We start from the raw sequence: 6481 nt of genomic DNA, 5'->3' as shown, positions 1-6481 counted from the left end.
GGTCGCTCTTGCTGATGCGAGCACTCACTGATGCCGTCTTTTTCTTTCCTTTTTTTTTTCCTTTTTGCAAATGGAATCTTCAGGTTTTTCACTGGGCAGTCTCCAGGCACATAAAAGCTTGAGCAGCTCCCCTCCCGCTCCCATTGTTCCAGCACTGAATAACACAGAGCTGCTTTGTTTCTGCCCAAACTCTTCTCAGTAATGTATTTAGTCCAACCCAAAACCCTCCCTCTGGCTCCTGTTGCTACAAGCAGAATCGTAACCCTTTAAATGAGACCTGTAGAGCCTGATGAGCCATGCTCGGTATAAACATGTGATGTATTTGTCGATGCATTTGTACTTTCGATGTCGTCTCCTTTTGAAGCAGGGCTTTAGTGCGTCCGGGCTTTGTGCGGTTTTCTGAAAGAGAACAAGCACTCCTCAGGAGCTACAAGTGCCTTGAACTGAGAGCCTCTTCTAGAGCTGGTTTCCACCTCAATTAAGATAAAGCCAAACTCGCTCACCCATCACAAACGTTGACATATCATGGAGGCCCATCCGTCCTTCCATCTCCTCTTTACGCCAACAAGACTGACAAATGATGGAGTGGGTTTAAGAAGCTGAAGTGATGTCATGGACAACATAGTCACTAAATAATATGGGAATCTTCGTGATCTTCAGTGTGTTCCAGGAGTCCCGCTTTGGTTTTTCTTGAGTGTACAACCAGGCAAGGAACTGAATGTTTCTTTGAGATGTCATGGCTTAAGATGTCATGGTAAAAATTAGTTCTTTGATAACTTAGTGGACCCCGGTTTCTCTTCTTGTGGTCCGGTTGCACCCATTACAGACACAGATGTGCAAATGCACAAACATAGCTTCTCTAGATCTTTGTATTGAAGTATTGCCAATAGAAAAGTTATGTGATAGGTGTGTGAAGCCCCCCCAGCATTGAGCTGTAGTGCAGTGAACCTGCAGGTTAATAGGTGATGATCTAAGAGTCTGATGACCTCAACACTGCAGTTCTGGGTGTCCTACCTCTCTTGGTGTTGCCAAAGTGTTTTATATCTAATTACTCTTTTAACTCTCTTTGATTTGTATACTACTTGTCCACATGTTTGTGGACACCCCTCCTAATAAATGCCTAGTCCCTGCAGAGAAGTACTGCCAATAAAATAGCACTCTCTAGAGCAGAGGGGCTAGAGGGGTCCAAGGCCCCCCAGCATTGAGCTTGGTGTTCTCTGGAATGATGCATTCAATACTTTTGGGATGAGCTAATCCAACATCCTGACCTGAATACTGAATGCAAGCAGGTCCTCGCAGCAATGCTCCAAATTCTAGTAGAAACTCGTCCCTGGACAGTAGAGACAAAAGCAGGACAGACTTTTTAATGCCCTTGATTTCAGAAGAAACAATGAATGAGCAGGTGTCCCAATATATATGTCCATATAGTGTAATTATTGCTAAAGCAAAGAAACGGGAAGACAAAACTGTGTTGCTATAATAATCTATAATATAGTGTGTAATCAGATGCACATCATCTGTGACAATATGAGACATGAACATTCCAATATTAAAAACAGTCTGGGTTTCTTGTTCCCATGGGCCCAAAACCCGAAAGTAGGACACATTTAAATTGTAGTTTTATTTAACCTTTGATGCAGTTCTGGACTCTTCAAGTGAATAACAAATGCTTCATTTTTCATCAAATTAACAAGCAAAAACTCAATTTCCTGCCAAGTGTGTACACATAGCGGACCTACATTTGGCAGCGCTGCCTAACAAAACTCATGTTTATGAAAATTACAGCTGCTGATAGATTAACTACTCTCTCTAAAGCATGCCAAAGGCCAGAATCTGATCAGGGCCCAGTTTCCCCAAAACCATTTTAGTGTGAAGATCATCTTAATCCTCCATGAGTGCACGAGTGACACTGTAGCATCCATCTAGCATAGCGCCACACTTGGCAGCAGGGAAAATGATAACTTGCCAAAAGTCGCAGTTAGGTTTTACAGTGCCGTTTTTGATATCTACCCTTTATTTTGGGTTTGACTATTAAGAAGAACACTGATATCTAAAACTAGAACTATTACAGTGTAAATATCTGGAACTACAGTTTCTACTCTAAAAAAAAGAAGTATTCAACCCTCAGTATGGAACAGTGTTCACTGGAACGATACTGCTCTATCCAATACTTCTGGGCTGAGTTGGGGATTTTATCATCTAGCTAACATCCTGAACTTACTAACGCTCCTGTCGCTGAATGCAATCAACTCCTTGCAGCAATGCTTCTCCAAAATCTAGTAGAAAGCGTTCCCTGGATAGCAAAAGCAGGAGAAACTCGTGTTTAATACCCTTGATTCGGAAGAAACAATGAATGAGCAGATGTCCCAATACTTTGGTCCATATAGTGTATATTCTATGCAGGTCAGTGGTCAGTGGACAAACGTCAACTGTTTGTCCCATTTTCTCAGACGATTGTGTTTCTCATGTTAGATCCCATGAGGCTTGTAAGCGAGGCCCTTTTTTTGTAATTGCTGCTGCCTGTTTGCCCCTTTTGAGCTCTGCCTAGAGATAAAGCTGTTTGTGTGAGGCAACATTTGCCAGTTTAGCTGGTTTGTGAAGGAAGGGTAAATGAACTGTACCAGCTGCAGATGTCCACGTTGGCCATGATGTGCCGATCTGCGTTGCTTCAGGAGATCAGAACATAATGAGGACCATCTTTCACTGTTTGCTTGGATAATGCTTCAATATAGGCAGGAAATCACACAAAAGACTCTAATAAGGCCATATGTGTGTGTGTGTGAGTGTGGATACGGGGGGTGGGGTGGTCCAGGTTGGTGGGAGAGCTAGCACCGATGCTAACGAGATGCTGATCTTAATAGAAACACAGGCATGTTCCCCATGTACGGGGCTAGTGCTACATCCCCTCAAAATAGGTCCAGTCACTGGACAGGCTGAGTCTGTAAAGCCTGTAATGTGCAGGACTGTGCAGTTTTGAATGCCCCTATTGACAATAGCCCTAAGATGTCTTTTTCTTCACACTGGAAATAAGCAAAGTAAGCACAAGCAAAGGTTAACGCTAAGCATCAGGCAAGCAGCTTATCTTCATTTTAATACAATAGAGCGCTACAGGCGTTTAGTGCATGTGTGTGCTTGTGTGTGTGTGTGTGTGTGTGTGTGTTGTGATGTGTGCACGCATGCATGAGTGAATGCACACGATGAATATGCATCCTAGCCTGTGAAAAGATGTACTTATTCCCAGAGCTTTGTGTAGGAGGGGAAATTTGTGTGTGTAATCCGTGTGTACAGTGTCGGCGCTTCCGGTCAAATGGATATGAATATGCACATGGAGATAAAACTCTTCATCTGCCCTGAAGTTACTGAGCACCACAGAGCAGCATGCGAGGTGAAGTCAATAGCAAAAACCCGCTACAACTGGCACGCCAACTGTGGTGATTTTCTGTGCGCTGTGTGCAAGTAGCGGTTTATCTGGGCTTACTGAGGACATGCCGGTGCTGGGATCGCATTGGTGTGCTAATTAAATTGCAATGGATTCATAATTTTTCTGCGTTATCTTGTTTAATTGATTATGTGTGCAGAGCTCATATTAAGTGCATGCCAGTGATTTTTGACCCATGTCAATTAGGCTTTTTTGCCTTGCTAACCTCCACCTAATTATATCCTGTGTCGAGTCTCTTGTTAACAGGTACATTAAATCAGGACTTTTATATAGCAGCAAATTAAAGCTGGGCAATATGGCGATTGTTATCGTGTTGCACGATATACTTTTCTAAGCATATTGGCAATATTGTTCGCGCTTAAAGAACCAAAGTGGTGGATCGGACTTCCCCTGGAGTCGTTCACTCTCTTCAAACGCAGACTAAAGACCCACCTTTTCCAGGAGTACTTGGGCAAAGTGTAGTGCAGAGTACTTTGGTCCCATGCTGACTTGGATATTAAAGGGTACTTTTCTGTAAATGTAAAGAACATCGATCAACTGCAAGTGGTGTAATTAAACTAGGTTTAGTAGAATACAAATCACTGTACTCAGAATAGGAGAGTATCTGAATATTAGTATCTGTCACTAATTAAGTATTTAGTCTGTGGTTACGTGTGTCATGTAAAAAGAAAAAATGTCTTTAAATATTGTGATGGTGTTTTTACCATATCACCCAGCCCTACAGCAAATTAGCATTCATCTTCGGATGACGCTGCATTTTTACAATTATTATTGTGGCATCATAATATATATAATATAATATAATATAATATAACATCATAAAATATAGGTGAGTTGTCATAATCACATCAATACTGCAGTATACTTTTTGTCCATGCTGTGATGTTTTTTTTGTTTGTTTTTTTTTTTTTTGGGGGGGGGGGGGGGGGGTTTGCAGTCTTATACTGCTAAAATCTACTGGGTTGTTTTTTCCCCCGAAATATGGAAGTCATTTCTACAATTCTGAGTAGTTTCTAAGACGTTTTGGTGTAGCCCAGCCATTGAGTTTAGTGCTGATTGTGACTGCAACCACCTAGCCAATGGGTCAGTTTTCTGTAATTGAACAGAACCTGTGGAAGCCAATTACAGCAGTTACAACAGAGTCAGCTAAACAGCTTTTCTTCAGCAGGCAGTACAAAGTCATAGTTGACAGAAATCGGTAAGTAAACTGTGCAATATGGGTGTTTTTCTATTGCTAATTAAGTGAGCTGTTGATGTGTGACTGATTACTGAACTTGCTAATGTTAGCTTGCTATATTGTGCTAATGGTAGCTATAATGTTTGATTTTAATGTATTTTGGTGGTTAGAGCCCATTTTTGATGTTATTCAAAAGAGCTAAATATCAGGTCATATAAGGACATTATTGTTATCTGTGAAATTTTAATGTAGTTGGCCAACATTAGCCTACCACTTGTATTTGTTGGCTACTTTTGTAGCTATTTAATCAAATATACTGTTTGCATAAACTTTAACTGTTAATGTCTTTTGTTCAAAGGTTTGAACAAAAAGAATATATGAACGCTAATTTTTTAAAAAGAAGATTTAAGATTTTATTAGAGATTGACTGTTCAGTGTTTTTGGGGCCGATAACCAACATCTTTCAGTACGATTCGCCCATTGCTGATACTGATCGAGGGCAGGGCTGAACACCACGTCAACATTTTCAGCTGCAGTTTGCAGGGTCTTGTGATGGGTCATTTAACCCAGCGGTGTTGGAACTTGTTTTTTTTTTTGTTGTTACTTTTTGTTGAATTTTCTTTAAAATATCATATAAATAATAGAAATCACAGACATATAGCAATACAATACAATTACATTATTATTATTATTATTATTATTATTATTATTATTATTATGTAAAGACAGCATGCGCTTACTCTAAGTCACACAAAGCCAGCCGACCGCATAGTTTTTAAACTGCTGCTGATGCATTGTCATGTGACCGCTCAACACTCTTGGAGGAGATCACTAACTACCAGTTCAGTTACGTCAGCTAACAGACGCCTCCACTGGCTAGCACTGCGCTGAGTGAGAAAGAGGGTCACTTTAATAATCATTCTAGAGTGGGAATAGAGAGTCATTCTACTCACCTAGAGAGATTGAAGAGCCTCTCTCTGAGAGCGTAATTGGCCACAGATGGCTGTGTCATCAATTGGGGGATTGAACCGGCAATCTCCTAATGATGGGGCCAACAGTTAGAGAAGAGCCCTGTACCCCAAAGCTCTAAATGTGAACATTCTCAAATTGCATGAAGGGTATTTTTCTACATCTTGGTTTTAGCATGTGGAAATCACAGCATTTTGATACATAGTCCTTTGTTTCAAGCCACCCTAATGTTTGGGACACCAGTGTTTATAGGTGTTTGTGAGTACTCAGCTCAGTTTGTCTGACTAAACAGATCAAATTTAATTCAAACCTTATTCAATACTTGTCCAAATGTTTGTAGACACCCTCCCCATCCAACATTTATTTCAATACCAAGGGTATTAAAAGAGAATTTGCCACCAACACCCCCTTTTGTGGGCAGTGGTGGCTCAGCAGTTAGAGCTCCAGGCTACTGATGAAAGGGTTGTGGGTTTGATACCCGGGCTCCGCAAGCTGCCACTGTTGGGTCATTGAGCAAGGCCCTTCACCTGCTCCTCATGTGCTGCAGCAATGGCTGCCCACCGCTCCGGGCATGTGTGCTCACTGTCCACTGTGTGTGTTTCACTGGTGTGTATGTGTGTGTTCACTTCATGGATGGGATAAAAGCGGAAGCCAAATTCCGTCTGTGTCCGTCACAAATGGTAAATATGGTCTTCCCTTCCAGTAACAGCCGCTACGTTTCAAGAAGAGCTTTACACTAGATCCTAAAACATCACTGGATTGCAGGATTTGATCAAACTCAGCCACAAAGGCATTAGTTGGGTCACATACTGATGTTGGATGATGAGCTCTGAATCACAAACACGACTGGGTTCATACCCCAGTACTGGGTTTGCACCATGGTAGCTGGCGCTTGG

The sequence above is a fragment of the Salminus brasiliensis genome, chromosome 19 (genome assembly GCF_030463535.1).
Source record: "Salminus brasiliensis chromosome 19, fSalBra1.hap2, whole genome shotgun sequence".
Taxonomy (NCBI): domain Eukaryota; kingdom Metazoa; phylum Chordata; class Actinopteri; order Characiformes; family Bryconidae; genus Salminus; species Salminus brasiliensis.
This window is presented reverse-complemented; position numbering follows the sequence as displayed.